General features: G+C 44.7%; 1 protein-coding gene across 7 annotated transcripts in view; it reads right to left on the bottom strand.

Moving 5' to 3' along the window:
* rnf144aa (ring finger protein 144aa) overlaps window positions 1–10499 on the bottom strand; it is a 132036-nt gene that overhangs the window by 64636 nt on the left and 56901 nt on the right. The window lies entirely within an intron of this gene.

The raw sequence follows: 10499 nt of genomic DNA, 5'->3' as shown, positions 1-10499 counted from the left end.
AAGGAAAATTTTAACCCTCCCTCCCCTCGCTGCTCTTGGAGTGGCTTTTTCAGATGTCATAGCACTTATGAGAAATTTGTGACAGCATCAACAGCGCCTATTCCCCCATTCAGCGGCATTAACTCTGTGCCATGTGTCTAACAAACGGAGGCCATTCTGGAGCCCTTAATGACAAGGCTGCTTCGCTCCTCTCCTCTCCCCCTCGCTCTTTTCAAATTGCTCTCTAAATGAAGTACAGCTGTGTGGACCAGGTGCTGCCATCCCCCTTTTCAGAAAGAACAGGAAATTATGAAATCCCCAAATCCTTCACAAATGGCGGGGCAGGAGGGAAGGTTGGAGAATGTCAGCGCGGCGTGGTCTGTAGACGCAGCTATCTTTCGCTTACGTTTGCTCTTCAAGCTCCCCCTCCGCCGCCGCCGCCACCCATCCAGCACCTCGACCCCCCGAACCTCTTACTCAGAAAGAGATGCGCCAATTACACAGCGAGCCTGTCGTTTCTTTTTTTTAAACCACGTTATTAAGAAAACGTAGTTCTAAATATTCTTGAGGATGTATGCGCCAAAAAAAAAAAGGTTTCATAAAAATAATTTACATGAGATAAAACACCCTTAACATCCCTCTCCAATCATCTTTTGATATATTTTAAAAGCATTCTCAGTAGTCTTAATTATGATTATGATGTTTTTACCATGAATCAAAAAACCTGTGCCATTTTCTAGGACATAGTATCTAAAGAACATCAGTGGTTCGGTAAGGCTACGATCACAAATACAACTGCCAAGAATTACAAGATTCCATGCCACCTGATTCTTTTGAAAATCATTGGTGTGGTCATGAATGAAGACGACGGCAGTCAGGCGGGCTGCTATAAAGCTGGTGGCCTGTGACACTTAATAGGGACATTCGCAGTCCGGAGACATTTACACATCGTCCAGTCAGAGCTGTAGCCAGCTAGTGATTCGGCTACCACTGACTTTTGGCCGCTGAGCTGTTGTCCGATTTCATGATGGCGTCATCTTAGTGTGTCACTGGACTACCACCATTCTGATTTTTAACTGCACTGCTGCCTCTGACCACATGTCCAACATCAAAGATTATCCTGGCTGTGGATATCCACCGGTACAATGTCATGGAAGTATGCCAACCATGCCCTGGTGCAGAGATCATGAGGTGGCAGCCATCTTTGAGCTAGCAAGTTTTTAGCTGCTGTAAGACTTGCCAGCAGCAATCCCCATTGGTTCTTGATGAGTCCTAGCTGAGAGTCATCATTGAGAAGTAGCGCAAATGGATCACAAGGAATTATTTTAACAACAAATTCAGACACTTGTCACGTTTTGGGTGTCCCCAACTCATCGTTTTTTGACGAGCTGGCTGTTCCCATTAAATCCCGGCTCCCCAACCTCCTGGCTGCAAACCAGAACCGGTTCAGTACCGGAATGCAGAGTGCACTGGTATCCTAACCCAGTACCAGTACCCTAACTGGTTCACACCCGGTGCAGCATCTGGTACCGGTTTGGGTCTGTTACTACATCTAACGCCGCATCTAATACGGCGTTAGATGGTAATCGGTTAGGGCTAGGGTATCGGTACTGGGTTTCCGATACCATGTCCCGAAGGTTGCGGACCCTTGATTTTACGAACACCCAGCACGTTAAAAAACAATGAGTTAGGAGACCCAAAATGTCAATTTAAGACATGGAGGGGTCCTTAACCAAACGTCAATGTGTGACAAATGTGTTGCCGTTTCAAAACACGCAAGTGCCAACGTTTAAAAATCGATCAGGAGCAATAAACTAATAATTGTAGTTTGTGTCCAGCCAGAGTTATGACAACAAGTCTTTCAAATATCAGAAGATATAGATAGATAAAGATTTAATGAGATTTGCACTGTTTTGACATTTTACATCGAGCCTCATCCTACAATAGGTGGTGGACAAGCGATATTAAATTGGGAAAAAAAAATAGCAGAAGAAGAAGCCCCTCCCTACTGCTACCTTCTTGACCGGTCCTGGTCCGGTGTGAAAACAGCCACCTAGATGTGCCTTCATTTGATTAGATTAGATTAGTAATGGTTTATTTCAAGCAATCAAGAAGAAAAAAGTTAATTCATGTGCAATACAATCAATCATCAGAAGTTTACATCCATAAAGACTTGTCAAACACAGGATAACTAGACATTAAGAGATTGCCTGAAAAAGAGTGGGAGGAAGCGAACTTATATAATCCCATACCATTTCCTTTATGTTTATAGTCATTATCCGGTTCGTAACTTAATATCAGATATTCATGACACCGTGTATGTGTTCCTGAACATACGTACTTTTAAAAATGTGTCCCATCATCCCTTTTTTTTCACACTCTCCCACTAGCTTACAGCCCTCATAAACCCAATCTAACATTATTGGTTCAGCAAAAAAGACAAATAGAGATATCCAGCCGTACAGTTTTGAGCCTGATACCAGATTGAATGAGGAAAAGGAAGACGTACATGGATCTAGTCGTTTGGAAGAGGATCCATCAGAATAGGGCAAAGTAGGGATCTTGTGGGGCATATCACAAATATAAGCTTTTTTCAAATGTCTGCTGCTGATTCATGGTGATTTGAATGAAAATATACTTAGAAATGTCTTTTTACGTCCTCCATCATGAGAAAAATGCCACAAGAACACGATAAAAACACAGTTTTCAGAGTGGGTCTTTAGAAGATCAAAAAGTGAGGCGTAAAAGAACAGAAACGAGCGAATGGTACTGGTACTCTTTGTTCTCGACAACAGAAAGCGGCACAACTGCTGAAGTAGGCCTCCTGCTCAGGAGACTGTCAATGTGCAGCTGTCAATGTCTCCATAAAGCCCCATATCTATAATAGACAAAGCCCTCATCAAGCCTCAGCCTCATCTGGCCTCCCAGATGCCCCATCACCGGGGGCAAATCCCATCCAGGACTGAGCAGCGTACCATGCAGCCAGATGTGAGCTGGCAACATGGCCGTGGGGTCAACACATGGTGAAAAGGTAGACCCGATAAATGAATTAGACTCTGATTATCATAAATGCAGCGCCTCAGACGGCGTTTGCAATGCAAGACGAAAGGGTGCTTTTAGGTTTACATGTGTATTAAAAAATATATAACAGGGTGGTAGTGGAGGGAAGGGGGTAACGGAGCCAAAACTTATTTGGGATTCGCCGAATGATTCCACGCCATATGCCCCGTATTTGTACATAATTCCACAATGTTCTAGGTCGCTCCCTCAAACATATTCTGTTTCGTCACATGCCAAAAAGACCTTTCTCCCCCCGCATCCCTACCACCACCCACCCATCCATCCTTTTCCTCGGCTCCACGCGTTCGCCCCGGCTCGCCGTCTTCCCCTTTAAAACGCCATGCCAACTTCAGAGGACCCAGGTGTATGGGTCCGTTATCAATTCCACTAACAAGCGTGCTTACTGGGATCACAGGATGCGTTGTGGCTCGCTTTTAAGTCCCCGTCTGTAGCCAAGGCTGACCTGAATTGGAGACACGCAGCCCCCCTGCTGATAGCAGCCAACCTCTGATGGGCAGTCCCTCTCCCAGACTTGGCCGGCGCTCCGCCTGGGAAGGAGGAGGAGGAGGAGAGGGAGGGGGGGAGGAAGAACTCTTTGAAATGCTGGAGTTCCATGAAGAATTGAGAAGCAGGACGGAATCAAAGGCTTCGGATATAGGAATGGAATGAGGGGGGAGGCAAGACGCAGGCAAAAAAAAAAAAAAAGGGGGGAATATTCGTATACCTGGAAAACTTGAAAAGTTTCAAGTCGAAACCTCGATGTAACAGGAAACCGCAAATGTTTTGTTTGTTCGTGGGGTCCGACTAGGACGAAAATGAGCGCACGTGCTAGAAATGGCTCCCTCTCTGAAGCTCTTGCTGCCGCTCGTGTCGCTGGTGATGGTGGCAGCTGAAGGCCATTATGTCCAGGTGGCCTGGAGGATGCAGGGGCTTTACTGAGAGCTATACACACTAAACACACACACACTCAGAAAGCTTCCCAGCTGCTCGGGCCCGCTGCATGTCAATTAGGACGGCAGAGGATGTACAGGGACACATGGACATCCACCCAGCACATGTATAATGCATGACAGGTTGGACTATACCGAGTAGATTGGATCCACTAGAAGTGGCATGGTGTTAAAAATACATGTATTTCCGACGAGTTCAATGTGACAGGTAGGGATTGGAATTTGTCCCATTTATTCCAATTTATACTAAAAATATTGCTCTTATTCCCTACTATTCAGGAACGTTGAGATTTTTTTCCTTGCAAAAAAAATTACATTTCATACATGAATATGAACTATTTTACCAGCAACATGATAAAAACGTGATATTTTTAGGTTTTATTTTTTGTCTTGCATGAAAAATTGTTGCATAAAGAAGGTTTGCCAAATAAAATCGTACTAAATAAAGGTTTACTGAGATTATATTTCGAGATAGTCCAAAAAAAGGTGAATTTCTAAAATTTGGGCTTAAAAACCTTTACTTAACCCTTCGAAATTGTGTTTTTAACTTCTCCTTGTAGCATATTTTTGACAAAAGAGGGCATATATAAAGAATTTTGGCTAAAAATGGCATTTCAGTCAAATTCATCCATTTACAGACGACTAGATTCATGTACGTCTTTGTTTTCCTCGTCCACGTTGACGTCTGGCTCAAAACTGTATGGCAATATTGCTTATCATTTTTGTTGCAGCACTAATGTCAGGCTGGGGGTGTGATGGGATGTAAGCTAGCGGGAGTGAGTGTAAACAGAGAGCTCTCAACTATGATTTTGAAGAAAAACTACATAATCATACATAAAATTCCACTCTGAAAGCTTTTAGAATAGTTAAAAAGATGATCAGAGTGGATCTTTAATACAGGATTTTTAGCTCCAGTGTTGATTTTCTTTATCTTACCATTGTTACTTTTGGAAGTTTTGAGTGATTTCAGTGAGATTTGTGGGTTTGTCCTTCTTTAACTGAGGGGTATGAACACTTTTGTCCACGTCTGTATGTGTCTTCCATTCATTGGAGGTGTGGGGTGCTCGTGCGCGCGGCGGCTGCATCAGCGCGCATGTGGGAGGGGGGGGCTGCTTTCCATGGGGGTTCTATTCAAACGCGCGTAGCAGAATATCGGACTTCTATCGCGTTTACATGGACTGGAATGCGCGCCGACACAGCCGGTGTGTGAGCCTTAAAAGTCACAGACACGCGCGCGCACGTGCGAGCCAAGCTCAGGATCACATGTCTGACAGGCGGGTGCAGCGGATCGCCGCGCGGGGCGGGCTTACAGGTTTGAGGATCGGAGCTTGTGGAGTTCTGGTTAGGAACAGTCAGCACGTCAAAAAACGTATTCCTCGACATCATATCTGTCTCTCATTCATTCTGAGAGAGACATCCACAGACGGAGCTGGTAGCCCCTTCGACACGCGGCGCGGCGACAGAAACACATTTTTTGACGAGCCGCGAGCAGCAAATTCCCCGCGCGGGAAATCGCGTTTGGTGCTTCATGGCTCCTCCTCCGCCCAGCTGATTGGAGGAAGGAATGAATGATAGACAGAGGCACTGGACAGACCGCCGATGTCCCGCCTCCAGAGTCATATACCTCACTGTGATTGGTTCATTCAGCTCTGCACATAACAACTGTCATTCATATCAGCCTTGCGGGCCGTACGAACAGTAATCTTTCATATGAAGACGCGGGCCGCAAATCATCATCCTGCGGGCCGCAAATGGCCCGCGGGCCGCGAGTTTGAGACCCCTGCTTTAGACTCATAATAATACTTTTTTTTTCTTGGTGGCGCTAATATTTAGTCATAGAACAGTTATGCTTGTTGAAAGAATGTCAACACTGAAGCTAAAGCTCAGGTGTTTGAGGGTCAATTTTAATATTTGCTAAAATTGTGATTTTTTTCACTAATTTTTCCTGTTTTTACAACCATTTGACCTTTTATTTTTTAAGTGTCTTTATCCTGTGCTCAGCTGCTATCACACAACTATTTTACATTTTCAAGCTAACATCCTGCCGTTTTCTGCTGCTTTTGTTCAGATGTCCGCCCCTCCCCCTTCCTTCTAAGGTCAAAGAAAGAGACTCCATCTGCAGCAGGTGAATTATGCTGATTACTCTTACCAAAAGTGCATGTCGTGGGGGTGAGGGGTCACCGGAGCATAATTCCATTTTCGTGTTCCGCTCCGCACCAGCCGAGCTGTGGGTGTCTGAGCGTGAGGCTCCGCTTGCTATTGCTTTTGACAGCATGCAGTGTAATTGGCTCGCTGAGGTGATTCAGTAATCGCCTGAGTGACACCCTCCTTGGTAAATTTTGACACCGGAGGTGGATGAGGGTAGGATGGGCTGCGACTGCCAGAGGAACCTTCTAGGAGGACCAGGGAGAGGTGCAGGAGGCCCCATCATGTCATGTTTTTGCGTCTGGCGATGGAGAGCTACAAGACATTTTTATTTTCCTCGTCTTCTTGACCCCAAATGTTGCAAAGTTCTTCAAAGTGGTCACCAAATGTAATAGTTTATTGTTCCTCCCCCATTCTGCCTCCATCTCCTCCTCGCTCCTGTAAAGGAGGAGCAGCCAGCTCCCGTTCCCTTCCTCAGGACTGTCCTCCTCGTGCAGAACACAGATGGTTATTATGGAGCTGCACATAAATTGATTATGTTGGAAATTAACTGTTGCTGTCAAAAGCAGCCTCCAACCTGTCCCCGCGTGTCCCTGTGCCCGCTGATGCATAGGATCCAGCTGATGGACCAGATGTTTGCACAGTGCGCCGTTCCTTTTAAGGTCAGCGCAGGAGTGGGATCCGTTTGTGGTTCCAGCCTCTCGCCTCCCAACGCTTTGACGATCCGAACACAAACCCGAGGAGTTTGTTCGCGATGATTCCTCCTAAATAAAAACCAACTTCTGCATCTCTTGTTGATGAACTTTTCGGCACGTCTTGTTCCTGCGGGGAGTTACCCCTGAACCGAGAGCCGCGCCAAAAGATCATGTCGTTTTCCTCAGCGGAGCAGGCGTGCCAAGACTCTCCCAACGCCTTTGCGCCGAGTTGGACCGTCTTCCGGCAGCTCATTACAGGTTTGCGTGGATGAGCACGATGGGTGACTCCTGGCTGAAGCCTCCAGGGGGGTAGGGGGACCCGCGCCGTGCCAAGCTCAGCAGAAAGTCGGGGGGGCCTCGGGAGCGCCTCGACATCGTTTTCCAGGCCTGACCTTGATTCCAGGCCCACTCCTGCATGTTTCCGTATGCATGGCAGACTACACCGGGCTGCCAGAGTGGGAGCCAAACAGGGAAGAGAACACCCCCCCCCAACCCTGTGTGACACACACACATACCAACAGACACAGGAGTAAACACACACATGCACACAAGCCAAATCCCATCACAAAGGTTAACATACGTCAGAAAGGAATCTTGCTGATTAAGTCATTTAGTGTTTTTCTACATAGAGAGCGCATATGAATAGTGCATTATCATCCACATATCATCAATATTTCTAGCTATTATATTCTGTTTATTGCACCAAAGTGCTCAATGAACCATTATAAAATGCGAGCTTTCTTTAGCTTTAAATATCAACAAATTCCAACCACAGATAATGCGCCTCAAACTAAACTTGAAGCATCTCTGACCTTCTCCGAAAATCTTTGTGGAACTTCTCATTTCATTTTAATGAAACTCCATCCTTCTCAACGACCTGTAGTGAAGACTGTTGCTGGTGACTCCTGCAGAGTCCCATTTACAAACATACAAACCCAACATGTTTGCCAACTACTGATTGTGTTTTATTTCCCATACACTTTTTATAAATATTGCAGGTACATGTCAAGGCAAAGAAACATTAAATGTCATTAACAGTTCAGTTGGCGTCCCAAAATACACCAAGATGGATGCTACAGACAGACTGTCTCCATACTTGTATGTAGACAAAGCACCATGGAGGAAGCACACTCTCTCCCACATAAGAGTCATACATTCCATGAGAACTGGACCAAGCGAGTGTGATGTCACCTATAGAAAGTGACTTAAGGCAGGCGCCAACCAAATTAAGTCAATTCAGTTGAGATTTTACTGCGATGTCGCCATGTTGGAACCAGAAATTAGTCGGTTTGAGTCAACGTTTCTATGGCAACCACTCTCACCAATCAGGAGTGACACACACAAAGAAAGGCCTCAGCTGGGATTCGAACCACGGCCCTTCTGCTGTAAAGCCCACATTCGTTCCTTCCTGCTGAAGCTTCCTGTGGTCAGAGCTGTTCCTGTGATTTTCATCAGCTTTAAGAAAGAACAAAACCTTGCTGGTCAGAGAGCTAAACAAATCCCTTCTCAGGCCAGAGAGGCATAGTGACATGAATATGAATGTCAGCAGGTGATAAAAAGAGTGGATTTCTAGGACGTGTGACAATTTGCGACACATACCCCTCGCACCCCAGATGTAGGATAGCTGGGGTGGCTGCCACTCAGCTTGACAGCATCTGAGCAGCGAGGAACCGTAATTGGCTTCAGCAGTCTGTCTGTGGCGGCGCATTTCGGCGGAAGGAGAAGGAATGGACAAAAGGGAGACGGCACATACAGAAAGTTGGAAATGTTGTTGGTAGAAACTTGGGCCATAAAGTTATCCTAAAATATGACGTTATCCGGTTTTAAAATATCTAATCGAATTTTAAAAAAACAGCATTTCATATTTTTTGTGTTCCCATGATCCTTTTCTTTCACCCAACTGTATCTGTTTTAGGTGATGCTCAATCGACCTTCTATATTTAAATATAGAAAACATTAAGTACAAAAGATGGTTTTGATTGGAAAGAATTCAACATAACGTTTTTGCATTAAGACAAACATTTTCTCTTTAAAGCTGCATTCGTTCATAGAAGAATTTTAAATTCTGCTTCTTTTTCCAAGATTGACATTGAAAAGTGGCTAAAATTGGTGAGATTTGATCTCTTCCACCAATTTTAATCATAGCATGTTCAGTATTTTGGATCATACTTTTTGAGAACAAAGTTATGCTTCTGTCCAAGAAGATAGAAAAAAAAATAAACTGCATCCACTGCTCTGGTATAAATATCTTTTTAGGACACGAAAAAATGGACATACCAAAGCTTCTGGAAAATCTCAATAAAACCAAAACCAAAAATGTTTAGTTTTTTTCTTATGTTCAGTGTTGAAAAATAGTTTGACAAAATAAAAACTTCTTGAAATTAAATAAAAAGTGAAGACGTCAATGGAAAACAGTCAGCAAACCAAAAGACTGGTTGAAATAGTTAGTAATAGTAGAATAGTAGAACAATAAAGACATTTGAAAAGTTGAAAACAACTCAGCCTTTAAATGGAGTGAATATCGCACACCGCCTGCATCGCGACTCAGCTGGGTCCTTTTTTGCTGATACAGAAAAATTTCAAACAAGAGTTAAAATATCGATATCTGCGGGCCGGTATCGATCCGATACTGATAAATTCTTTAGATCAATACTATCGATATTTTGGACCGATCCGCCCAGCACTAGAAATCACCACAGTTCTTAAAGGTAAAAATATGGATTATCCTTTTGATGCACAAATCCCACATGTATAAATGGAAATCTCTACCACTTTTTTTTTTTTTCTATGATTGAGAGTATAATCAATAAAAGAAGTTTATGGTTTTTCAATGATACGTGACTTTCATATCAATCTTTAGTTGTGGTCGTAGTCTAAAAGTATTAAGTTGGGTTTTAGATCTTGTTGAACAAAACTGCATTAACACACTTGTCGTATGTGCACGTATGCACATGCACTCCTTCCTACATATATCTATGGAATTGTGGATGTTTGTGTGTGCGTGAAGAAGAGTTGAGGGACATTTTCCATTCACCGCTCCGCCGCCCGCTCATTGTTCTGCAAAGCTGTTTGCCACTCTGTGCGATTAACAGTATTATCTATACCTCGCCCAGCCAGCCAGCAGACAGTCCTTGGACCATTGTGTTCATGTCAGGGGTGAGCGCTCTCGGCATTGCGTGTCACGCCAGCTCCCTCCCCCCCGACAGAAGGGATAGGCATGGCTAAGCCCAGGTGGGACGCGTTGGCATTTGGGCACCGTCCGCTGCAGGAGGGAAGGGGCAGACGGGATGGAGGGGGCGGACTGCACAGCAGGCGAGAGGCGAAGAGCCGGTCCGTTTGTCCAGCTAGAGCCCCCGGTTTGGGGATGAGGGGGTGAAAAGGGGAGGGTTGTGAGGTCCCACGGGGGCCACCTTCATGTGCCCTGCACATCAGGCTCCATCTGGTCACTCTGCTGAGAGGACAGCATCTGTGACGAGCCCTCTTTTAGAAGTCATCTCACAGTTTTTAGTTCACTCTGCCCACCTTTGAATCCAACTGAAAAATGTCAGCCACGTTATGGGACACTGAAGCAGGACTTAGAATATTTTTAACCAACTCATGAAACGCATTTAGTATATATATTTATTATATTCTTAAAAAAAAAAAAACAGCAACAGTTGAGACTAAAAGC

The sequence above is a fragment of the Oryzias melastigma genome, linkage group LG22, assembly GCF_002922805.2.
Source record: "Oryzias melastigma strain HK-1 linkage group LG22, ASM292280v2, whole genome shotgun sequence".
Taxonomy (NCBI): Eukaryota; Metazoa; Chordata; class Actinopteri; order Beloniformes; family Adrianichthyidae; genus Oryzias; species Oryzias melastigma.
Note: the sequence above shows the minus strand (reverse complement) of the source record. Positions and strands in the feature narration are given on the sequence as shown.